The sequence below is a fragment of the Condylura cristata genome, unplaced genomic scaffold, assembly GCF_000260355.1.
Source record: "Condylura cristata isolate star-nosed mole 26May11 unplaced genomic scaffold, ConCri1.0 scaffold00006, whole genome shotgun sequence".
NCBI lineage: Eukaryota > Metazoa > Chordata > Mammalia > Eulipotyphla > Talpidae > Condylura > Condylura cristata.
This window is the reverse complement of record NW_004567107.1, coordinates 51,122,562-51,149,291: the sequence shown is the minus strand read 5'-3', so window position 1 is coordinate 51,149,291 and position 26,730 is coordinate 51,122,562. Positions and strand designations below refer to the sequence as shown.

At 43.9% G+C, this 26,730-nt stretch overlaps 1 long non-coding RNA gene across 3 annotated transcripts; it reads left to right on the top strand.

Moving 5' to 3' along the window:
• The first annotated feature begins 8,559 nt into the window (after positions 1–8,559).
• On the top strand, positions 8,560–22,992 carry LOC105853252. Of its 3 annotated transcripts, XR_001145119.1 has the most exons (4): positions 8,560–8,665; positions 11,091–11,252; positions 11,853–12,046; positions 12,453–12,859. It is a non-coding gene; the product is annotated as an uncharacterized LOC105853252 (long non-coding RNA). The 3 variants fall into 3 exon arrangements; XR_001145118.1 differs by lacking the exons at positions 11,853–12,046; positions 12,453–12,859 and adding an exon at positions 22,648–22,992; XR_001145117.1 differs by having other exon boundaries at positions 11,853–12,859.
• Positions 22,993–26,730: the final 3,738 nt, after the last annotated feature.

The window sequence follows — 26,730 nt, the reverse complement described above, 5'->3', positions numbered from 1 at the left end:
TGTTCCAGCACTAAGAATACTCTGCCTCCAAGTTCTGCTGACCTGGAGGTCATGTCACCTCATAGAGAACCCCACCCTAGCCATCCACTGACACCTCTCACCCTGCTTTAATTTTCTATATTGCTTTGATCACTTAGTGCATAGCTATTTGCTTGTTTGTTGTGGTCTACCTGTCCCACAAGAATACACCTTCCCAAGAAGGGCACTTTTTACTCCTTGCTTCAAACCTAGTAATAAACTCTCCAAAATATTTTTTTAAAGATTCATTTATTTATGCCTTCAGAACAGGGTACAGGCCAGAAGTGCAGGGGCAGTGAGAGGATTCACCAGAGACAGAGTGGGGAGCAGAACAGGCAGATTGATGAGGTGTACTGCTGACGGGAGCAGTGGGTGGGTCAGGAGAGGTCTGCCACGCCCTGTGGGTCACCTCTGGGGTGGAAGATTGAACTCATGCTAAAGTGGCTTTAGCTTCTCAGTGCTGTGCTTTAACTCACTGTGCCTCACCAGGGAGGGCCAAACTCTCCAAAATACTTATTGGCTGAATGAATAAACAATATTTTCCCATCAGAAAAATGGGGATAATAATTTCTGTCATCAAGGCTTGTGGTGAGAATGAGTGGACACGATGCCAGTGGTTTCAAGTGGCGTCTGGCACTTGGTGGAGACATTAACTACCAATTTGAGAGACTAGCACTTGTCACTTCTTGCTCAGCCTGGGGGCTGTGTTTTGGCAGGAAGTTTTCTTATATAAACCTGCTTTTTTCCCCCTGCATCAGCAAAGTTCCCCTCAATTAATACTTGCTTACAGCCCTCTGTCTGTTCATTGCTTCCTCCCCATCTCCCATAGTTGTCCCCATTCCCCAGCAATATCCATTTATTGGCTCTATCATTGATCCAGACATCTTTGAAACTGGTGTTGCTGTTTCTCATCATCATTATGATCATATCCAGGGCTGGAACTTTTAGAAACAAGAGCCATCCCCAAGACAACCTCAAGGGATGCTCCCTGCTGACCATCTCTTTCAAGTTGACGGAGGGAAAGTGCATTGCGTCTTGTATTTCTCCGACTTGAACATATTCATGCTGATTTAGCACAAACTTCCCATAAAAAGCTGACCCCCAGGCAACAGAGACTGAACTTGGGAAGTTTTATCCCAAAAGGAGAATTTGTTGTAAAGTTACGAGTGGCTGAGATGTGAGGGGCTGGCGCTGGTAGAGTGGGGTTGAATGGCAGCAGCTTTACAACTCCTGCGATTGCATTTCCTTCTGGAATGTTCAACTACTCCCCCATGCAGCACCCTTCCCCGTGACTCTAAGCTCCAAAGCATCCTTACCATGTTCATCCGCCAAAAAAGAAGATTAGGACTGTTACCAACAAAAGCTACTTCCCCTGGTAAAAAGAGGCTAATCCACCAGTTTTCCCTGCATAGTCACAGAAAATGACACTTCATTTCTTCTCTAAGTGCCAGCAACTGTCTCCAGATGTACACATGTGTATACTATTGATGTTAGGGAGGCTCTAAACACATGTGAGGTCTCGTCTCAAGAAAGTGGGGCCATGAAGACAAGCACTAGAACAGGGTTGTGAGTTGTATGTATGTAGGGTAGGGTGTTTGTGTGGACACACATGGGTGGGGATTCTTACTGAACCCTAACGCTCACTTTTGGGTCTTCATCGTTTGAAAGCAACCAAGCAGACTCTTTTGAAATCCTTTGATATCTACGCTCAGGCGTAAGATGAGGATGACGAAAAAATTTTATTGATGGCAACTGCCAAACATACAAACACACCTTATCTGCCATTCGGGAGACAGAGAGTGTAGGCATCGACAGCAAAATACACAGGGGTTGAGGCCACAGACCTGTGTTGAAATCCAGGCCCTGTCATTTCCTAGTTCTGTGTGGAGCTTCCTTGATTTCTCCAAGCATGCACCATCTGCCATGACTTCCTGCATTTTGGCCTTATAAAATGGACAAGTTGTTAGTGCTGGGCATGTCATAAGTGCTCAAGTGGTGGCCATCATTATTCCAGCCAGAGGCTAGAGGACATCGCCAACTGCCCCCTCCATGTCCCCTCCCCCTCTCATTCCACAAATAGGCCTGTCAGGGCTGAAGTCTGTACTTCGCATCCTTCCCACTCACAGAGAGGGAGATTCTATCCTCCACCTTAGTCCAGAAGTGCCCGGAGTCCCCGAGCAGCTACTCATACAGTTTGTCCTCAAATCACTCTCCTAAGCAGCCTTGCTTGGAGGTACCTGACCTGGATTCTACACTTGCGTCGCTCTGGTTAGTTTTTCTAAATTTTGTCCAGGCTTAAACATGACATATCATGATAGATACTTGTCTGCCATCTTCACACAGGTGTTAAACTCAAGTAAAATAAACGTAATAGATACTTTCCTAATATTCTGCTCCTTTCGTGCACAGATTGGTATGTGGTGAAACTTGTCTGTGCAATGATTTGTTTAAGATCTGCCTTCTCCAGCAGACTGTCAGCTCCCTGAAGCCTATTTTGCTCCATGTAGGATATTGTAGCAGAGTGATTAGAACACAGTGGGCCTTCTATGAATATTTGCTAGATAAATACAAGAACTAGAATGTAAAAGTACTTTGAAAACTGCAAAGTGCATATTAATGTCAGAAACTATTATTATTATGGCACATAATGCAAATACCAAGTGATTGGTTTCTGCGTTGCTCTGTTCAGCCAATTTCTACATGTATTTTAAAACTTTCCACTGTTGGGTTTTTAGGCATAGCATTTGAACCTAAATAGGTATGTTCCTAGTCATTTCTATAGAAATTCAGCATGGGGCCGATTCAGGAGTATAAAATCCTGTATTCACTATTGCTTCTTTGGAAAAATAGATTTTCTTTTTGTCTGGCCTTGTGTATGTGAGAAATATCTAGATTTTTTTCTTTATCTATCCATTCATCAATTCATTCACATATTTAAGAATTATTTATTAAATTCCTATTTTGCGCAGTATATTAAGTATGAAGGACACAATGATAATTATGGCCAATGGCTTTGTATTCAGCTCATTGTCCATTGGGGAAGTCTAACCCACAAATGAGGTCAGGTAAATGTGATATGAACTTTTACAAGGGATAGTGGGAGCCCATAGGGTAAAATATATAGCTTAGAAAGGGAGAAAAAGTCCTTTCAGAGAAGATAGTTGAAGGATGAGTACACTTTTCCATGTGCAGTAGATACAGGAGATGTACTTTAGGCAGTGGAAAGACCATGAGATTTGACAAATAAAGGAAGATGAATAAGTGAAAAGATAACTGAGGTTATGAAGGAAATAAGCTTAAATTATCTGGCATCTAGTATTTTTCACTTCAGGGATATTTGTCAATGGAGCCAGGTGCAGTGAGTGCCTTTGAACAACTTGCTACCTGAGTGGCCAAAAAAACACCTGGAACCATCAAAATTGGGGGAAAGGCCTTAACAAAAGAATGTCAAGAAAGAGGGTTTAACAAATTCATAAGGAAATTTGCACTCCCACAATTATTGTCAATACTACTTATTACCATCAAGTTGTGGAAACAGCTTAAGTGCCCCAATACGTGAATGAATTAAGAAGATGTGGTATATATACATAAGGAAATACTACTCAAGAGTTTAAAAAAGAGAAACTCATGCTGCTTGTGGCAACATGGATAGAGCGGGAAGGGATTATTCTAAGTGAAATGAGTCAGCAGGAGAACGATAATACTGGATAGTGTCACTCACATACATGGAATACAAACAAATTAACAAACAAAGGGTCCGGCAAAAGCAAACTTTAAAGCCAACCCTGAAAGCCGACCATAGAAATGAGGCTTTCATAGAGAAAGGGGAGAGGAAATGTGAGCACAGGGTGGGACAGGAGCACTATGTTGGAGGGCTGTAGGTACTTTATGGTGGTGACCATGGTGGCTATACCTGAAGGGGAAGTCCCAGCCTTCCAAAACACTAACAAGTATTTAAATTTATGGCACCTCAATTAAAAAAAAAAAAGTGCAAAAGGGAGAAAAGAAGATTTAGCCTCCCCTAGCTCTTTGCCCACTTCTAGAAGGAGCATAAAAAACAATCTCACTGTTTTATAATCCTAGTTGAAGATGCCAAAATGCTAGAGGACTTAATCTTTGAACGTCACAAAGATGCTCCAAAGAATGAATAGAGTGTGATGGACATTTTCGCACTTTCTAGGAAGCACAAATGCACTTTGGTTCAAAGCAGGGGACATTGTTAAAGACAACATTATTCTTCCAGAGAGCCAAACCAAGTGCTTTTGAAAGGTTCCAACTCCATTCTGAATGCTTTGCAATCTACGCATTTAAAATTATTTTCAGAGCTGGGACAATGACACAAACATCCACACAACACAAGCTGCCGTGGATAAAGTTGGGCTGCTAGTGTAGTTGAGCTGAAAAGTGCTGTTGCAGGGTGTTTTCATTTAAAAATTCTTCTTATTATTTTTTAAAGAATTCTTGTTATAAATAAAAAAATATATTATTATTCAAGTGCCCGCTGAAACTGAATCATGCCATTCTTACATAATTTTTCATTGGATTGTTGCAACCCATAAAGAAATCCAATTAAATTTCCCTTGCAGGCACAGGCCTTCATTCAGGGGGCCTTGAAAAAGCTGGTTTGTTGTATTGTATGGCAGGTCGATGAATCGAGAAGTAGAGAGGGCTTGTCCCGTTTCTTGTCCTGTGTGACATGATGTGAAGAGAGTCTGCCAGCAATGTTTCAAAGAGCTGCATTATCAGACAACATAAAGGCCCTCCGACCGACCCTTCTGCGGCTGTACCGCAAATATGCACACGCCAGTGTCTCCATCCGATGAGCAGTTTTGAATGCTGTGTGGTTAACATCTTGCTTTCTGGATCTCGTGAGCATTCACCATCATTATCCCAGACATCGGACCAAGGTTATGGGGGGAGTGAGCCAGAGATAAGATAATGCTTTTGAAGACATTTTAAAGGGAATGTCTTGGAAACCAGACTACACAAACATGTGTTTTCATTACCTAAAAAGAAGGCAGAAGCCAACGTGTCATAGAATTATATTATTTTTACATTAATCTGTTTCTCAGTTGCTATCTGGATTGTTTATGCATTTTCTTTCGTTGATTTATATATCATGTGGGGATCTCAATTATTTCCAGACATACAGGATTTTTGTTTTTAAGTACAGATTCTGCAAGAGCAAAAACACATACACATTGCCTTTTTTTTTTTCTTATCTTCCCTCTAGTATAGAAAAATCTCTTCTAAACTTCTACCATGTAACTAAAACTGCAAGATGTCAACCAAGTTGTAGAATTCCATCATCTTGCTATCTATTTTACCAGATGTGGAGAACTAAGCTTAGAGTCAAAACAAAGAGGAAAAATACGGATAGGTGTGAGAGAGAAAGATACCACTCTTTGTATGCCTCACCCAACTGCTACCTAGAAATGATTTTACATTCTCCCACTGCCTTTTTGTTTGTTTGTGTGGTGTTTGTGTGTTACTTTTGAGAATTTCAAAAATTATAATTGTTTAATTCTTTTCTACCAACATTTTTCATCATTTTCTATCAAACATAAGGAGATGAGATGTTTATTTCTCTAAACTGGGTGCTTTCTAGGACAGCATGCTTTTTTAACTGTCCTTTTTTTTTTTTTATTCTCCAAACCTTCTCAGTCTCTCTCTCGCTTTCTGTCCTTTTCTGTCCATCTCTCAGGCCAGGAATATCTCACAATCACATTTTCAAAATAATTCACTTACATTTTCCTTGTGTAAGGAATGCAGCCATGTGTGTATCTGGCTTCAGCACAAAGCAATGATTTGATTGGTGACAAGAATACATTGGCAGATAAAATTGCTTTATGTAAAAAACAAGGAGCAAAGCAAGCATGAGGAGCAAACCACGTGAGACTTTCCCAGATCTAGTGTTTGCAAATTACTTACATGTCAGAAATATTCCTTTAAAATTGGAGTTGTGAAGTGAGCACTAGTGTTGATCACCCTTTTTCCCAGAGGGGTATAGTTCGAGGGGTAGATCTGGAGCTACAGCCCATGGAGAATGGAGAACGTTTTTATCTTTATTTTGGGTTTCTGAATTTCCTGCCACAGAAAATTTTCTCTCTCTCTCTCTCTTTTTTTTTCCTTCAAAGCACAGTTCTCTGTACCTGAAAGTATCCAAGTGAAATGTAATTGGAAAAGTCCCTCATATGCAAACCTTATAAGACCCAAAGAAGATGTCTGTCTGTCTGTGCTACATGTGTGCATGGATGGCTTTTCTTCAGAGGAACCCTCAGTTGTTCTTTAGATCAGAAGTAAACCAGCCTTGCACATCAGGCCTTAATTGGACACAGACTCCCTCCCACAAACTGACCTGAAGTCCCCCAGAAACCAATCCTGATGAACTATCAAATTTGCCCAGCCCGCCAGGGTCACAACCGCAAATCAGCCTTTTGCTGAATTTGGCCCATGCTTTGGGTTTTCAGTGAAACTTGAGCTCAGAGAAGAGCTCTGAACTTCAAATTGAGCTATGAATGCTTCCTCCAAGATGCTTACAGTTTTACTCTCTTTACCAGGACCTCAAGACAGAATCACACACACACACACACACAAACACACACACACACACCAAAGTTACAATTTCACTAAATGGATGACTTCAAAAGGAATTGGGTTTCTGTGACTCTATCTTATCCTGGAGAAGAATCGTAACTGACTTTAACTAAATTATTTCCTGGAGAAAACCAAGTCACATTCAGAGAGCTTATTAGAAGTTTAAAAATTAGATAAAGTCTCAACTATTGGTTTTTGTTTTTATTTTTATTTTTTTATAATGTGAAGTTCTTATCTTCATCAAATAGCATTTATAAGACACCAACCAGTGGGAGGGGAAATGAAGCAGAACAGACTCAAAAAAGGCTCTCTCTTTCCCCTACAATAAACAGGATCTAAAAGAAAGGATGAACTCTAGGGAATATGGTCCTATAACTCATGCACTAGAAGATTAACTCTGTGTCTAATCAGGCCATTAATTTGTTCTGAGGAATCTATCTGCACCTCATTTTGTCACTTGTAAACCAGAGCTGCTCATCACTGTGAAAAATAATTAAATTACCCCAAGTCTCTGGTGCCATGTGAGTGGGTGACAAAGTCCTCATTCAGCAATGAGGACTTGACAATGAAGATGGGAAACCCCAGCAGCTGGGAAATCACATATCCCAGAAGGCAGGCATTAGGCAAATAAGAAAATGAAGGATTCTTTATTATGGGAAAGCTGAGGGAACTGGAAGGAGTGAAAGACACGCTCTGACTTAAGTCATCAGTATCCCCCCGTGGACAGAATGGTCTATGTAAAGGAAATGGGATTCCAGAAAATCTTTCTTTAAAAAAAAAAAAAAAGATTTATTTATTTATTCATACAGAATTGGGGCATAGGCCAGAGATGCAGAGGGTGATAGGATTCACCAGAGACAGTGGGGAGCAGAACAGGCAGATCGAGGAAGTACACTGCTGAGGGGAGCAGCTGGCGGGTTAGGTGAGGTCTGCCACGCCATGTGGATCTCCTCTGGGGCAGGCGGGAATCGAGCTCATGCGGACATGGCTTAAGCTTCTTAGTGCTTTAACCTGCTGCGCCACCAGGGAGGGCTGGGATTCCAGAAAATCTTTAACCAATGAAAGGAGTAGCTGGGCAAAGCAGAAGTGATGAATGAAAAGGCATTTCCATGACAGGGCCAGAAAGAAAGAGAGTAGCATGACTATCTTTTTGGAGAAGAGAAGGGTTTTTGAGCAAAATGATATTCTGAAAGCCTTTGACATTGGTAGTAGGAGACTGGATCCTTCTCTAGATCTAGAGGAGGAAGAACTTTGGGGTAGGGTATTGGGTTGAAGCTCCATCAAAAAGAACAGGTGCTCAAGGCCTATAAGCAGTGTGCAAGACAAAGCCCTAAAGAAACAGAAAACATCTAGGGGTAACTGGCATTCAACTATAACATCAAAGGAAGAGGGAAGCAATGGGCTCAATTTTTGCTCAACAACTTCCAGTACATTTTCATAAAGAAGCAAAATAACTTAGGAGGACACACACACAGAGTAGGAATTTTTCTGAAGTCTGGATGGCAGTAAACACTTGAGGATTTTCTTTCTTTGGTGTTGGAGACTTAGGAATATTTTACCAATTTGAGAGGGCCCTCCGACAGTGGCAGATTTGGTTGAAAGGTCTAGTTTAAAGAGGATTTGCAAGGCAGAGGGTGCCTGACTTAGAGTTCCCAGCCATCTTCCTTCCCCTGAAATGAGAGCACCTGTGGTGAGACACTTACTGGATGCATCTCTGAATCAGCTTGGCCAGATGTACTAGAGTCAGAAGAATTGATCTAGATGACAGAATAGTGCAGAGGGGAGGAGGGAACTCATCTTAGAGTGGGGCCATTAAAAGATGACATCAAGTCATTAAAAAAAAAAAATGCCAAGCCAGACAAGTTCTCCACATAAATGCCCAAGTAAATACCACCCAAGAGACAGCCATGCCTGCCAAGCAGTGACCAAATATTATAAGTTAAATTAGCCAACGAATGGGCTCTCCTGTCTCGTGGCTGGTTTGCTGTGCTTGCTGCTCCAGCACCAGCCTGGCTTGGATCTAAAAACCCGAGGACCCTGCTGTGCCCAGGTGAGCGGCAGAGGGTGGTGTGGTGTGGGGGGCTTGCCAGATGGCTGAGCTGTGAGGAGCTGCACTAAGTTTTTTCTTTGCTGCAAGTTATTCTTAATGCACATACCCTATAACCTTCCGGAAGTGTGCCCTGATTTGTATCTAAGTTGCCAAGTGCTACCTAAATGGGTAATTTTAACATGTCTCTTTTTCACCCTCCATGAAATACTAGTTTTGAAAGACTTTCCAACAATGAACTGAAACCTGGACTAATGCTCTGGGTTACTATAGCAACTTTTTCTTTTGAGGAATTGAAAGTGTTTGAAGGATCGTCTTTTATTCTACTTTACAACAGAGCTGAAAAATGACCATCAGGAAAATGAACATCATTCCCATCTTGCAGATGAACAGGGCTGCGTGAAGAAGTGTTAAATAACTAGCCTGTGCCTGTCCAGAAAGCTAATAATAATGGACTCCTGATTTCAATTACAAACTGGACGATGTATTCCAACTGCACTTTGGGCTTTGTTAAAGAATGCTTTTAAGAGAAAAGAGGCAAAACACTTTATGCCTAAATTAGACAAGTATAACTGTTTGTTTCATATGCTGGAGACAGAAAAATTCCTGCCTTCTGCGACAACTGTAATGTGGTTGTTGCAGGAATCAAAGCCCCCCCTCAAAATAAAAGTCACTATCATAATACCATTTGTAATATTTAATCAAATAGTCAAATTACATTGCAGAAATCCCCATCACAGGCTGATTTTTTTTCCTTCTTTTTGGGCCAGGCACTGAGCTAGGCTTTTTAGAGATTGTATTTTATTTTTAAGGAAAAATAGTATTCCCAAATGTTATTCATACAAAAGTTGAAAAAGTAAGACATAAGACAATGTAACTGGAAAAATAACTAACTTCCTACCCCTGTCCCCATATCCTCCCAAGAGCTGAGGAGACCTTGTCCAAGAACCCTTTTGGCCATTACCAGCATGCCTGGAGGATCTATGAAGAGAAAAGAACAACATTATGTGAGGCCAGAAGTCTGAGAATAAAGGATCGTGACAGAGCAGCACCAGGGCTGAGGCTGACACCAGCACTGCCCACTGCCACTGCTCCCCCGCCACTACCAAAATCACAACCATCACTTTCTGCAGTGTTGGAGGAAGTGGCAGCTAAGAGGAGGTAAAGACAGCCTGAGTTCCAAGGTGTGATAGCTGTGGCTTATTTTATCCAAGAGCTATGTAGAGGACCCCTGGTCTGCAGAGAAGACATGGAACCACACCCCACACACACACACTTGGAACCTCTGCAGCAAACAGAGCATTCATGACTCCTAAGGACACACACCACGTGAGTGAGAGAACCAGTCCGACAACCCAGAAAGGGCAGTTCTGCCTGCCAATATGGAAGCTATGAAGATGACCCAATTCATCAAAACATGAACTTTCCTGACTTAAAAAAAAAAAAAGAGCCAAAATCTTCTCATCCAAGTCTCATGCATTGTTTCCTTTCAAGGACCCTTAAAACAAAGGCCTCTTTCCTGACTAAATATGTCATTTCAGCCCTGCTCATTCTGCTTGTTACCACGATGGTGCTAATTCGAGCATGGCTGACTTCAAAGTTGACACTGATCCTCCTCGTAAGCAATTGTTTTTCAGCCAGACCCATCAGTGGCTCCAGTCAGCCCCTTTCAAGCATGGCGCCAGCTTTTCAAAATGCTGACAAGGGTTCTCCTCTGTTGCCTGGGACAAGCCATGGTTGTCCTTTTCAGAGCATGTAATTGTCTCCTGCAGAGAGTAGACCCCCCCACTCCGGCCCATCGGTCCAGCCACCTGCCTTCCCCATCTCAGCAACTGGTAGCTCAAACTTCAGCAAACGCCAAGGAATGTTGAAACAGTCTTAGCGGTTGGAGCCAGAGTAAGGTTATGAACCAGAATAAAAACAGAACTGATTAGTGAAATCCATTGGAACCTTTAAATGGCTGCACTGCTGTATAAGACCTGAGGATCAGAAGGGTTTCGTTTTCTGTTTTTAGGAAACACCCATCCATCCCCCAATGACAATCATACTTCTTTTCAGGCAGTGGTTCTCTAGCTTTAGTTTGCATCAAGGGAACTTGTCAAATATGCAAATTTCTGGGCTCCACCCCTAAGAATCCTGATTCAGAAGAGCAGCACAGAGAACTGCATGTTTGACAAGCTCCCCTGTGATTCAGATGCTGGTGGTCTTGAACTGCACCCAGTGAAACACGGCTGTAGAGTCTTAAGCAAACAAAAGTCTTCTACCTCCTGGAGGAACCCGTGGGAATTTCAAAAGCTTCAGAAAAATTTTCCTTGGGTTCTGAGACTTAAAATGACAGCCCTTGAAAATAAAAACAAAAGCATTTTCTAAGTGAGAGGAATATAAGAGCCAGGTATGTTACTATATCCCTTCTCCAACATTTTCGCAGCTATGTATTTTGGCAAGCTCCTCCTGCAAGTCCTGGAAGACCTGCCACTGATCAGGGTCGCCAAGAAGAATATGCATGTGGGCTCAGTTCCCCCAGCAGGAGAAAATGGATTGAGACTTGAGGTATTGCCATCCAGCCCCAATCCACTGGGACAGCCCTGGGGTGAGTATGGCCACTGAGCTGTAACACACCTCTCTGCCACCTCAGGCTTCACGCCCCCACTTTGGGAGTTCAGTCTCAATGTCTTGGACCCCGATTGCCTGTCTTCCACACCGTCTCTTTCGTCCTCCCACATTCTCCTGCATCTCATGCCTGACTTGGATAAAACACCCTTCTCATTATTTCCTGATCACCCCATTGGGCCAGAAAGGGTCGCCCCACTCATTAATACTAACTCAAGAGGACTGTCCTTTCTCCTGTGTAGGAGCTGTAAAACTAGCTCTGGCCAATGACTAGTAAGTAGAATTTATGTGAGTCGCTTCTGGGGAAAAGCATTTAATTATCAGTGTAAGACCCCTCTAGAGCTCCTTTTTCTCTCAGGCAGGATGAATGACAGCATTTGAGATGCGTCCCTGAGTGATAATGATGAGTCGTGCCAATTGCTGATGAGCAATCTACACATGCTATGAGCAAGACACGAGCCTTCATGTGATTTTAAATATCTGAGCATGGGGATTATTTGTTGTTCCAGCATAACGTAGCTTGTCCTGGCTGTGGAAGGTCTTTGTGTTAATTTTTGGTTCATGTTAACCCTTTTCCCAGGGACTTGAGTCCTTTCCTTTATCCCTGGTTATCAGCTAAGTCATGTCCATGAGCCAACGGAAAGATTAACCAGAAAAAGAAGGCAGCCTCGTCTACCACTGGGGCTGAGTCTCCCCATCTTTCACTGGTATTGCTGCTTGGCTCAGTATCAACTACATCATAATGTCTTGGGGACATCGCTGACTCTCCAACAGGTGAATTTCTTCCAGCTCACCCATAATATTCTAGCGGGGGGCTCTGTTGCATTACCCACACACACCCCACCCCGGCTCAGTGTTATCCTGGGGAGTCAAAGCTTTCTTGGAGCCTGTCCTCACACTACAAGAGAGGCAGCTATCTTCATGATTTCTAGAGACATCTTCATCACTAAAAGTTTTTGCTTAGAGCTAGGAAATTATTACAAGTAAATGCAAACTTGCTGCCTCTATTTCTCGTGACGATGATATTATAATGCTAGTGATAATTCATTTCTAGCAGTTGCCTTGTCTACCTTATGTTCTGATTCCTAAGGACAGTTGGCAAGGGAACTTCTCTGCTGCAGGCTTTGGCAGCTCACGTGACTATCTGGCTTTGCAATGATGACAAATGAAATTACTGCAGGTCCTGGAGCCTTCGTCCCTGGAAACCATCAACAGGATGACAGCTCCTTCTATTTGGCTTGTAACAAGCTCTTCCAGGCAACTAATCACCAGGCAGGGTCTTCCATCCAGAATGCAGAGTTTCTTAATCTTATTTTGAAGAATTAATTGTGTGACCTCAGGACTGGGATTATTCCTCATCGAGAACTCTGAAACTGAAACTCAATATAAAAGGATAATTATAAAAGACTGTGATGTAAAAAAATGAAAAAGCTAAACTGTTTTTGAAAAAGTGAAGTTTCTATGTAAACACATGGGAGTACAAACAATTTCCCATTGAAGTTTTTTTTACAATTACAATAAATAAAAGAAATTTAGTTAAGAATCAGTGGAAAGGGGTTTTGCTAGAGAGAGAAGACCATTTTCCCCTTTTCTAGGAATTCTAAATATTAACTTTTTCTTGCTCTGCATCTGTAGAGAATTGTTCACTAATAACATTTTGATTAATGTTAAATTAATTTGAAATGACCTCCCACTACTATAAATGCTTTATCCCTACTAGACATGTGTATTCTGTGTATGTGTATGGAGGGGCAAGGAGGGTGTTAGGTGTATGTTCTTGGGAAAAAATTAGAGAAAAATTAAGATACATGAACACTAAATAAAGGGCTACATTCATTTATTCTACAAACATTTATTAAATACTTATAATATAATAGGTACTAATCTAGGAACACATAGAAAATTACTAAGCCCATGATATCGATATGGGTGGAAACAGGAAGTAAATAAAAATATTAATGTTATAAAGAACAGTAAGATGAATGACATGGAAACTGGATGGGATGTTATAATCATGAGAGGCTCTTTTAGCAGAAATATGAATAAATCAAGAAATATAAGGCTATTTGAAAACATTCCTGGGAGACCAAACAGCATGTGCAAAGGCCCTGGGGCAGGACTTGCTTTGTACATCAATGAAACAAAGATGCAGTATGGTTAGAACAGGGTAAAGGACAGGAATGGTAGGAGGTGGGGCTGTGGAACTAGAAAGGGCCAGGTCATGTAGAGTCTTTTATGTTACGTGAGAACTTATTTTGACCTGAAAGTGAAAGGAAGATATAGAGCAAGAGAATGACATAGTCAGTGATGGTTTTGAAAGCGTTTTCCATTGCTGCGCTATGGTTGTAGTTTGCCAAGGTCAGTTATACCTGGCTACATTGAGTTCCTTTATGTCTAGGACCTTTGTTTCTAGAACATGAGGCTGAATCAGTGATATAGAAAGACAGAGAGAAAAGGTAGGAGCTCATAACAAAAGGTGATTTCATGGAGATTTCCCTTACCTGAGGTTGCAACTAGCATCACATCTTCAAACTTGTGATAATTCTCCAAATTTGTCATAAGTTTCAAGAATCTTAACTTCTCTGGTCTTGATTTCTTTCTTATAAGAAAAGGGAGTTGGGCTACATTATTTTTTTTTTAAAGATTTATTTATTTGTGCATACAGAACTGGGGTACAGGCCAGAGGCTCAGGGGCGGTAAGAGGCTTCACCATAGACAGAGTGGGGAGCAGAACAGGCAGATTGACAAGGTACACTGCTGAGGAGAACAGCGGGCAGGTCAGGAGAGGTCTGCCGCGCCATGTGGTCAGTTCCGGGGCAGGCGGGAATCGAACTCAGGCGGAAGTGACTTTAGCTTCTCAGTGCTGTGCGTTAACCCGCTGCGCCACCAGGCCGGGCTACATTATTTTTATGGATGAATTTGGTGTCAATACTCTGATTCTCAGATCACATACAAAGAGAATCTAAATCAATATAATCCAAAACCAGGAACCTAGTTTTATGAATTCCAAGACCTATGCCGAGTGAGTTTGTTTATTCTGTCACCTTTAATTAAAGATATTGTTCTACTTTCATCAAGGAAATAAAGGCAGAAAGAAGGAAGGGAGAGAAGAAGAAAAGAAAAAAGGAACCATAGAAAATATGAACTTGCTAACCACTTGGTAGAGCATTTCCTTCGTTTCTAAATACCAGAGAAATCTGAGTGTTCTGCGATCCTCCAGGATAATTCATGTACTGTGTGACTAGAACATTAGTTATCCTGGCTTTGACTTTCTTGCTCACACCATTTCCTTCAGAAAAGTTTTGAAAGACACTTTCTTCTTCCTGTGTATTATCCCAAGTGGAGACAGTACAGTGGTTCTTCACATGGCAAAACATTCTTTTGCCAACCTGTGGCAATAAAAGCCAGCTGGCCATCCTGGGGAGCCCTTTCACTGTCCTGTGCTTGTCTCACCAACAACCAGTGCTCCCTGGAGAGTGGTTTGGTGATCAGAGAGATCCTTCTAGAACATGACTATTGTGATTAGATGCTTTGTCATCAGTCCTCTGGTCTAGAAAATAGGAAGGAGAACCAGGATTCCAGGCAGAAAATGAGACCAATCAACTTCTTCAGACCCAAGTAACAACTTTGAGCAGCCCACACAGCACCATCTCTGATTTCACGTTTCTGTCCATAATGAGGTTCTGTCTCCCTTTGTAACTTGACTATTTTGGCTCAAGTGGAGAAACACCTGTGGTATTTGAATCTCGCAGAGCTAGTGACTTCTAAAACTCTGAAACCTGAGCAGCAACATCTGTCTGCCTTGCTCCTCTTCCAGCAGGCTGTGGTGCTACCAGGGAGCAAGTGCTGAATAAGGCCTGGTGGCTAGTGCTGAACGGGAGAGCCCCGTATGCAGAAAACACCTGGCCTTCAGCATGTGGGCCTTTTGTCCAAAACTGGCCAGCTTTTCTGTTTGCTTTCCTTTTCACACAATGAAAAGAAAATTTATTAGGCAAATTTTTTCACAGCAGAAAGTGTGGGAGTCTTAACAACTCTTGTGCACTTGACTTTGGGTCTGCCACATGTCAAGCTCATGATTCGTGGTGGCGAGAACCATTTGTCTTGAATTTAGCTACAGTGTGGAGGATATGAGCTAGTAGGGACGAGGGTGGTCATTTCGCTGACCTTTGTCCCTCTAGCTCAATATAGAAGAAGGGTGAGGAGGGGAGAACGGCCTAGAGAACAACAGGAGAAAGAGCTGATCCGGGAAGCTGCTGCAGTCAGGGCACAGAGCTGAAGCCCCACTTTCTCAGGTTCATCATCCTTTTGTAGGAGCTAGAAGCTGGAAAAAAGTGTTTTATTCCCAGTGTAAATCTATTATTTGTCAAGATCGATCTTCATGGGAATTATGTGTGTGTGTACATATATGTGTATGTGTATGTATATATATGTGTGTGCGCGTGTGTATATAATTATGTATATGTATGTATGTATGTATGTATGTATGTATGTATATAATTGGTCTCAATTAAATTTCTCTGCCTTTTATCTCGTCTACTTTGGGATTTAGAAGGATGCCCAAGTTTCCAAGTTTAGGCAACAGAATAGTGAAGTCAGATCTTTGAGAGTGAAGGCAGGGGGCATATGATCTGGCCCTGTGGAAATTATTGGCACCTTCGCTTCTAGTTCCTGGGAATCCAGCCCTCAGACAACCACCTGACTGCTTTGGGAAAGTAGAAGCTCAAATCCTATTTGCTCCCCTCTGGGAATGTGTAAGTAAGTGAACTTCTGGGAAGGGTCTCAGAAAGGCAGTGATCTGAAAATCAAAGTGCTTTTGGAGTGCAGCACAGAAGAGAGGAGAAACCACAGCCTGCTGGGCACAGCCCCTAATGCTGGGTGTGCGTTATTAATGCCAGTCAGATATTGGTGCTCCCAGCAGGCCAGCTTGAAAACTGCTGACCCAGGGGGCAAGGAGTGATCTGATACACTGATTCCCTGGCATGCCTGGCTCACCACGGAGACGCCCAGCATCTCTGCATGGTGGAATGAGCCAGCGAGGCACTGATCACACTTAACCTGCTACCGCTCTCCAGCACATGTGCTTTTAAATGGGGTCTCTGGGAGTCACACCAGGGAGGCAGTACATGGTGGTACGCGGTGCAGTGATGGAGGGTGGTCTGCAGAACCTAATAATCCTGAGTCTGGGTTCTGGCTGTCACCTACTGGCTGTGTTATGTTTGGCAACTTGTTCACCTTCTTTAGTCTCGGTTTCCTGGCTTGTACAAGGGGATTATGAGTGCCTACTTCACAGGGTTCTTGTGAGGGTTAGTAGACGTAAGAGATGGGTGATGGCTCATTTTACCTGTCAATTTCAACTTTTGTGTGCTATAATTTTAACCTCAGCTTGGTTAAACCCCAGGCTAGATATTGCCGAGAAGTTACATTTTGGATATGATAAAAATTTAAATCAGTAGATTTTGAGTAAAGCAGTTACCCTCCAGATTGGACACTCATCCAATCCTCTGGAAACATTAAAAGCCTGAGCACTTGTGCCTCTAGGCTTTTTGGGCTCCGGAACTGCATCCTCAACTCTTCCCTTAGTCTTTATCCTGCCCACCTATTCTTCTGATTTCCACTTGCCAGGCTGAGTGGGTGCATGAGGCCATTCTTTAAAATCCATTCATCAATTGTTGGATTAATGAATGATGAACAGAGAGGAGGGCTGACAGATCTCCTATCAGAGAACGTTGACGACCACAGTATATACAAAGAAGAGAGTACATTATGTGTTGCTCATCTCACACTGAGTATGCAATGAAAATTCTCTCTGATTAGCACCGATTCCCTAAGTGATAAGGCTTTCCACAGCTGGATAGGTGCCTGTGGAAGACTCCAATGCACTAGAGTTTCGGAGACCAGAAGACCTGCTCCTTGGCCCTCAGCACACACAGCTCAGGTAGCACCAGTCCTGGGAGTGAAGTCAGCCTGACACCTGCAGCGTGTGGAGGCAGGGATGAGAAGGCTGGGCCCCTTGCTCCCCAGCCTCTGTAGGCTTCCCTCCCCTGCCATCCTCCCAACTCCTGGGCCCTCACCAGGGAGATGATTTGCAATCCAGGCTCCTTGGCAGCTGCGCCTGGATGCCTGCCTCTCACTCCCCATCCCGCAGCCCAGTCTGCAGATGTTTTCTCCTGGCTTTTCTTCTTTTAGATCCTGTTTCCTTCTCTGACCCAAACTCCCACAGAGGCTTTTCGGTAAGCTATGCTTTTCCTCCAGAGTCTCTTTGACTCTGTTATCATCACTAAATCATCTGAATCATCAGCACAATACGGAGCCACTGACACAGGAGAGAGACCCCCAGCTCTCCCTTCTTCCAGCTTCCTCCCCCGAGTCTCTATTACAGGTGGAGAGTAATGAGGGTGGGAGAGACCCTGCGTCCCCAGGAAAGTCTGTTGTTCTCTGCGCCCAAGCCCAGAGTGGCATTTTCTTCTCTGCCCAGCCCTGCTTTGGCCCCACCTGCTCTGAGCTCTCCCTGCCTTTCTGAGAGGAGCCCTGCCAGTTAACTCACCTCCCACCCTGGGGGTCCTTTATCAGGAGTCACCATCCCTCACCCCTTGCACTCTGGCTACAATCCCAAGGAGAGCCTGGCTCTAGCAGCAGAAGTCACTGCCAGCTCCCTCGGTGCCTCATTTCCATCAAAGAAAAGACATAAAGTCTGAGACTTGATAATTCAACTGTAGCCTTAACGAATCTGTAGTTCTCTGTGGCTGTGGTTCCCGCACTGAAGGCCAAGTGTGTGATGATTGTGGGCATCTTCAAAGGCCATGGTCAGGGAATCATAATTTGAAGGGCTACTAGGCCACAGTCTCTCTGACAAGGCAGTAACTAAAAGGAAGTGACAGGGAAGAGCTCTGTTAATGTCACATCATTAAGTGGGAACCAAATTTGAGTTTAAATATAGGTCCCTTGAATATGGCCCAGTGTCTCTACAGACAGTCTACTATAGGCCCTGGAGATGGCTGTGGCCCCAAATCTGAAGGTTGTTGATAGGCTGAACCAGCTTTGTGCATTCAGATAACAGGAATCAGGCTTTCTGGGTAGCGCGTGGACTTTGTATGTATAAAGAAGAATAGAGCAGGAAGACCAGAAGAGTGTCACAGAGACCGTTCATGTATTGCTTGTTTATTCCATCATTGCTTCTTTCAGGCAGCCATTCTTTCACTCCTCTAAGGAGCTATGGGGGTGTTCTGTGTAGCTCCCACCAATAAATGTCATGGGCTCACCTTGAATTGGTCCTGTCTCTTCTCAGGTATGGAAACTTTGAACTCTGGGTACAATGCCAGGCTGTGCTCATAAGTGCATGTCCCTCCCCCACAAACACACAGCCTTGGCCAGACCAAAGCCCATATCATGGAGAAGACAAGATGGGATGGAAGGGCCTGCTGCTGGTGAGTGAGTCTCCTTCTTCTCCCAAGCCACAGGCTTATCTCACGCCGTCTGCTTCTCCAGGGGCCACTAAACCAGAAACTACAGGGGCAGTGACTTCAGGAGTCATGTCTGGGCTCTGTGGGTGGGTACCAGTGCTCCCCACCCCCTCCCTTCTCAGACCCACTCCTCAGCCCTGGAACTCACTCTCCTCTTTCTGGACATCTCCCCTAGCTCCCACAACTGCCAGAGCTTGTCCTGCCAAGTCTCCAGAGTCACATGGCTCTCACCATCCAGGGTAGGTGGGGAGGACATGGACAGTCAACTCACTGGAAAAACTGCTCCTCAGAGGTGACACTCCGAAGTTCAAGCCAGCCCCACCCGGAGGGGGATTTTCAACAGTCCATGAGGAGCACTAGGAAAGGCATTTGGCAAAAAAATCATGACTCTTCACAGCTCTGCTGTTCGGAATCACGTCAGAGGTTTTTTAAAGTGTCCCAGAGGCCGGTGCACAGACTGAGGGGAAGGAGAAGCAAGGAGGTAGCTTCTCTCCAAGAGACTGAGTGCTCCTGGTTCTGAGGATCGAGCACTGTGTGTGGTCAGTCCCTATGCGACCCATCAGGACAGAGAATAAAGGGACTCAGAGAAAGTATTAGGAGGCTGTGGGGTTTTCCTATCAAGAACTCGAGCTTTGGGTTAAGACTGCCTCTAAGACTTCTAGCTCTGTGACTCTGAACAAGGTACTTAACCTCAAGCCAAATCTCTAAACTGGGCCAATGGTGTCTTTCTTGCTGGGTTTGTGTAAGCTTTAGAGGAAACACACCTGAAGCACTGGAATGGTGTCTAGTGCTTTATAATAATTCATGCCATGAGGTTATTTTAATTTTACACTGGTGGGAGAGAACGTTTCAGTTAAAGACAGAGCGGGGCTTGGACTTTGCACAGGACTTTCTTCCGGCATGCACTGGACTTGAAGCCCCATCATCATCTCACAGGTTCAGATGACTCAGAAGAGCAGGTACCAAGACATGCGTCATGGCCCCACTGTCTGAGAGCACAAAGTCCCCTGGGTGGACTCCATGCAGCACCCAGTTTGGGCTCAGCTCTGCTTTGCTTCTGTAACCACAAGGTGATGTGGCCGGCGGCCATGGGAGAGTTCCTTTTTTCCCAAAGTATGTTTGCTATATAAACACTCTCGTAAAAGGGGAGCCAAGTGTCTGTGATGGTGGGGCTGGAGCAGGAGTGGGGAGAGGCAGCGTTCCTGGGGATGGCCACACCCTCCAGCCGGGCCCCAGAGCAGTGTGGAGGAGGAGGGGCCCTGCGACCCATCACTTATCAGCCACACAGACCCTACTTTCTCCAAATTTCACTTGGCTGGAGCAATTTAGAGAGGGTGAGGGGAGGAGGAGGCTGCTAGGAGGAGACAGCCAGGGAGTATGCTTAACTGCTCCCTCTCCCAGGCTCCACAGCTTTGCTGGACTCAAAAATAATCCGGTTCCCACTGACTTGTCATTTGATCCATAAAATGCCCAGCTCGGGTGCTAAGATATTCCCTGGGGGCCGCATCCTTGTGATTGACCTCCCCCAACAAATAACCTAAAGGATAATTGAGTTCGAAGAGACCCTCTGGCTGTGCCCCATGGGTTGAGTCAAGGGCAATATTGAAACAATGATTTTAGGCATTTCAAGCCCCTACTTCCTTCAAACCTCAAAACAAAATACATAGACCGTATGCATCCAGAGGAAGGGGATGTAAGGACGAAATGATCAAAACAGCTGCCTCACTTTGTGTTGCTTTGGCTGTGGAATTCCATCTCTCACACTCCCGGCCCGTCTGTCCCTACGTTCTCACATTTCCCGACACCCTCCCCACTTGCTCCCATACTTCCAAATCACTACCAGTTCCAGCTGTCTCCCATTGCATCCCTTGCTCCTTGCTGACATGCTTATGTTCCTCAAAGAGGGTGGAGGGAGGGAGATAGAGGGAGCGAGAGATCTGGAAGGGTGAGCTAGGTTCCGCATCTAATTCAGATGTACTGTACTCTGTCTGCTGGGGAAGGAAACTTATGACTCGCAGCTGCATTGCAGCAAGCACGGAGATGAAGCCATCGAGGGCCCCCGCATATTTTCCTTGGCCTCCACACAAGCCCTTGACATCATTTCAGGCTTTGCCATTCATTTTCTGCTCCTTGGAGCTTGTGGCTATGTGAGGTTGTGTTCCAGATTCTGGGGAAGGTCTGATGGGGGGGGGGGCGGTGGATGGCGGTGGTCCCACTGCCTTTGTAAAAACAAACAGAAATGTACTGAACCTTGCCTTTCCTTTGCTGGAATGATGAGTGAAAACTAGTCCCGACCCCCTTTTGCCAGGCCCACTCACCCAGTGCAAACAGACTCAGGCAAAAGCTAGTGCAAAGATGCAGAGAGACCTTTGTGGTATCTGCACTGTTTGGGGGCGTGATGACAAACGTTTGCCACATGTAAGGAAAGTAGAGGTCCAGTAGTAAATTCCATCACATCCTTCTAGATGTCACTCAAATGCTCTGGAGCCATCTGCATTCTCCTGCAAATCCTGAGTAGCAGGAAAACCTTGTTAATGGTTCCCAGAGGTCACGGAAAAGGAAATGGCAAAAGTAGGAAAGGCTACTACTGGAAACAGGCATGTGGCATGGTTCATACCATGCTAATAATCGTTCTTAGATGATAGTTCTTCTAGAAGTGGGATTTTGTAAGGAGAGCCGCTTTGAGCTTAGTTCCCCAATTGCTGGAAACCTCCCAATCCTGGTAGCATGGAGCAGACTTGGGCAAGTAGTCAAGAATGAGGAAATACTTAGGGGCAGCACTAGCGCTCGCCATGGAGAGTGACTCAGATGCTGCTTCTTCTGTTGACAATGGGAAAAGTGTTGTTTTCCCACCATGGGCAGTGGATTTTGTCACTGAGACAAGTGAGGCTTAGTGAACGTACCAGCCTCTCAAGGCTGTGAAACTGACTTTGAATCCTGGCAGAAGTCACTCTTGCTCTTGAACAACCAGGGCCCACTCTTCCCTACTGTCTTAAGAATAGGACTGCTTTCGGGCCCTCCCTGGTGGTGCAGCAGGTAAAAGCACAGCACTGAGAAGCTTAAGCCACTTCCGCGTGAGTTCCATCCCTGCCTGCCAGAGGTGACCACATGGCGCAGCAAACCCCTCCTGACTCGCCCACTGCTCCCCTCAGCAGTGTAATTCATCAATCTGCCTGTTCTGCTCCCTACTCTGTCTCTGGTGAATCCTCTCACCCTCTACATCTCTGGCCTGTACCCCAGTTCTGTATGAATAAATAAATAAATAAATCTTTAAAAAAAAAATAGGACTGCTTTTTTAAACATATTTTGATACAAATGGTTTGAAGAGAATGCTCAACCCCAATCATACCCACATAACTCAGAGCTGGCAGAGACCTATTCTAGTCTTAGAAATATTCAGGACCGGTTCTCTGAGGAGGTAGAGGAGGAATGCCCTGATTTGTAGCATTTGCCAATTTCTTGGCGCAAATATACCTATCATGGCCAGATACAAGCTACCATTATTTGGGGGGACAATTCCTTGGTCTTTTACATTTCTGAACATCCTGTGAGCAGAGTTTAGGCAACTTCTCTTCTGGGCTATCTTTTTTTTTTTTTTAAAGATTTATTTATTTGTACATACAGAACTGGGGTACAGGCCAGAGATGCTGAGGGTGAGAGGATTCACCAGAGACAGAGAGGGGAGCAGAACAGGCAGATCAATGAAGTACACTGCTGAGGGGAGCAGCGGGCGGGTCAGGAGAGGTCTGCCACGCCATGTGGTCACCTCTGGGACAGGCGGGAATTGAACTCATGTGTAAGTGGCTTCAGCTTCTCTGTGCAGTGCTTTAACCCGCTGCGCCACCAGGGAGGGCCTCTGGGCTATCTTTTTAAGGATACTTATATTTTTTCCTCCATCTCTTCTTCTTCCAATAGGACTCCATATCACTGGGAGATTTGCACAATGGAAAGAATTTGTATTTCTTAATCATTTCTCATAGAGGAACCACCTAGGACATCTGTCAAGGAAAAACATCCACATTAGACTCAGCATTATGAAAAATAAACTTTTCTCATGGTAAGAAATTGATGTTTAAGTTTGTTGGTTATGGGGCCCAGGATTACTTTCCTGATTAATGGATTACTTTCCTGATTATGTATGTTGTCATAACAATTATCTCCATTTCTTGAGAGGGAAACTAAGGCCTGAAGGCTCATGAACTAGATCTCATTACTAGTAAGTGGCAGAACCAAGATTCAAACCCAGCCTTCTTGCTTGGTTCTGTGACTCTCTCTTCATGACAAAGGCCCGTGTTTCTGAGGGCTTCTGGGGTCCATAGATTCACCCAGACTAGGAAATGGGTCTCCCTGGCAGAGAAAGCCAGTTATCTTTGGTAATCAGCCCCACCCCCAGGGAAGTCTGGAGCAGTCTGGCCATCTGCAGCTTTCAGAAAGATTGATTCCTCGTGTCCAAGCCACTGCTGTTCAGGGCAAGACAATGGTCCTCTGAAGAACTCTTAACCTGACGAGTACTGTGCATTCAGGACAGCTGGTGAACGAAATGAGGGCCCCTCATAGCCATGGGATTGCGACAACTGCAACAGTTCAGTAGCAACTCACATTATGAAACTGCTGAACACCCACTCCAGTCAGATGGGTGCTCCCAGAGTTTCATGGCCAGGGTAACTAGGACTAAGGGACCAGCAGCCTGGCATGAACTAAGTGGTCTGGGGTAAGCACCTTTGAAGCATGTATTGAGTACCTGCTGTGTACATTGCAGCTATAATTACTACAACTTATGAGATCCTGTTTCAGAAGTTGAAAAGGAATTGTTGTTCTGACTTCTGGAAATGTTTAAAATAAAAAAATCTAACAATGGTTCTAAAATAAGGTCACGTTTGGTTTGACATTTGGTGAATCATCTTTGCTGAAAGGAGAAAAAATACATAAATTCAAGGCTGACTTGGAAAAGCCCCCACATGGAAATGCTGCTGAGTGATACAACAGAAAAAGAGGTAAAGGGGGGTCAGTCTTATCCACTTCTATTTCCCAACAGGCTTAACAAATAAGAGCTTTCTGAGCTGCCTCGGTAGTTATTACTTCTTTTCTGGGCTCCTAAGAAATCCATGTGATTCACCTACGGGCTAATTTAGGATGGAATGGAAGCATTTGTGCCATAATCTTTCCCAGAATATTTGAGTAACGCACCAGCTGCCTGCAGTGGGTCTAAGAAAGCATTCTCCCTCTGAGCCTGTGCCCTGTGGTCCTACCATCACTGCTTCCAGGCTTTTTGGGGCTAATGACGCAAACTGAAGAACACAGCCGAGGTGTGAGTAGATGAGCATACAATCACTAGCGGCAAGGCTAAGCACCCTTCAGCTGAGCTCTGGAAAATGAAAACCTCACAGCCCATTTCTTTCTCTGAGTTCTGCCCAACTCCTCCAACCCTTGGCATTCAACAGTCCAAGAGTAGTAATAGTAACTAATAATAGAAAATATTTCCAATCATAACACGTGGCTGATCTTACTATAGAGTCATAGGGATTAAAATATCCTTTGTATGAAAGAAAACGCTTGTTTCTCCATTGGCTAACACAGCTACTGCCTCCCAGCCTCCTCCCTGGGCTGGCCTTCGCATATGTGCATAGGGAAATTCCAGTCTGTGCCTAATTTACAGGGGCCCCTGCCTCTGACAAAACGTGTCCTCTTAACTCCCTCCTCCACACTGCTGCAATTTACCTTCTAACTACGTGTGCTGGAGCTGGTTTTTAGACACTGCTCAAAAGCCCCCAGTGACTCCCCACTGTTTAGGTAATAAAATCCAAACCCCCTTGACTTTAAATACCCCAACTTTATACCAGTCAGATCTGCTTCCTGCCATCTGGAACTCCATGCTCGAATTAAAATCATCCGTTCATTTTTCTTGAACTTGTTCTTTTTTGTTTAGTTTCATTAAAGTAAAATTTATATACAGTGAGTTGCACAGATCATCAGAGTATCATTTGATGAGTTTTGATAAATGTATACAAGCACGTTACCACCCCCTCAGTGATTCCCTACCTCAGAATATTTCCATCAGATCCCCTCAGTCAAGCCTTCCCCCAACCCTTATAGACATCTGCTGTCTCTAATTCTGTCCTCCTAAGTTAGGCTAACTACGTTCCATTTTACATGAAGGACTCACAGAGTATGGACTCTTTTGAGTCTGGTTTCATTCCCACATCATGGCTTGGGATTTATCAATGTATATTGTGTGTGTGTGTGTGTGTGTGTGTTATTGCATGGATTGATAAATCAGTCCTTGCTTTCTTGGTTCATTATTGTGGAATAGTATCCTATAGTGTGACTATACCACAGGCTTCTATCCATTCACCTGCTGGTAGAATTGATGGAAATTTGGATAGATACATTTTTATGTTTGTAAGAAACTCAGATTGTTTTCCAGTGAGTTGGTACTATTTTACACACCGACCAACAGTATAAGAAATTATACACACTCTTTATTTTCTTGCCTCTGAGCACTCCTTCTTATGTCCAATGCTACTACTTGACTGTTCTCTACATTAACCACTTGTCATGGTCTGTAACACAAGGATCAAGATGTATAAATCTTTAAATTCAATAACTTTTATATTCCATCACATAGCCCAAGGGGGGTTCTATGTCCTTAAGGTGTTGGGGGTAAGTGGGTTTACTGCACACACTCACTTAGAGACCAAACTACTGGTAACCTTACCACCCCCAAAGGAGACAGGAAAGAAACCATGCACCTCAACATTTAGCCAAAGGATGCTGGTGCATGAGAGATTGGGAAAAGAACACCTTTTTCTTTCCTGATTTTAATAAGAGATAACCTTTCTTTAGAAAGTATTTCACTGCTGACAACTAGTCACAGTCCTCACCTCGATTTGGGAAGGCTGTTAATGGAATCTTAGCTGGATAGATGCTCACTGGTCATGAGTCTAAAACATGGGAGGAGAACACTAGTCTTTGTGGTGCAATTAGCCATCTCTATCATACCAGGAGTTAAAGTTTTTGTTCAACTGTTCCATGATCTGTGTGAAATTAATTCATCTTTAAGTGTGGTAATCACACTTTTTATACAGTGCTTATTAAGATCTGCCTTTCTTTAGTTATTTCTTTGTTTTGCTCACTAGTTGACAACCTCTTGAAAGACTCAGGTCTGGCTATCCTGGAGCCCAGTGACTGGCTCCGAGTGGTCTCCACAGTTTGCTGAACTGACTGTGGTCATGCAATCTAATCACCACCAGTTCCACCTCTTGGACATGTCATTGTCTATCCTGTTCCCCAACATCTAGCAGAAGTGATTGACTTGTTCTGGCACACAACAAGGTGGCCACAGCAAATGGTCACTTCCAGGCTAATGCACCTGTCAGCTGAAAGTGGATGCTCCAGTGGAAGACTCCCAACCCCCTCAACATGACAGAGAGCTGGCTCTCTCCTGACCCAATTCTGAGATTGGACATTATTTGCTAAATAAGTCAGGCTGCCTTGACTAGCACACTCACACTGTGAGAATGACAGCCACTACACTCAGGGAGAGATGACCAGTTTCCCTGTCTTTCCATTTTCTTGCACAGCTTGCCATGAGGTGCCAACTTTATGACCTCCAGCCCCTGCTGGTAAGTAATAGCAGTGTCAGGTAAAGACAATTTTCAAGGTATGAATGTAATTGTGGTTTGATAACTAACCCTATTGATGATTCCACTGAGTCTCAAATGTTACACATTTCTTCTATGCTCCATTTACTATAAGCTCTTGAAATGCAGGTACCAATGCTTCCTCTATACCTAAATACATAGCTATTCATACATAGTTAATATTTACCAAGTGTCTGTTCTATGTCCATCACTAATGTAGGCACTGGAGATAGAGCAGTGAATCAAATACCCTCTTGTCCTCAGGGAACTTATAGTGGGAGTGACAGATAATAAACAAATAAATGTGGCTGTTGAAAAAACAAGAACAACAGAAATCTCCAAGAGCATCAGGTCTCTG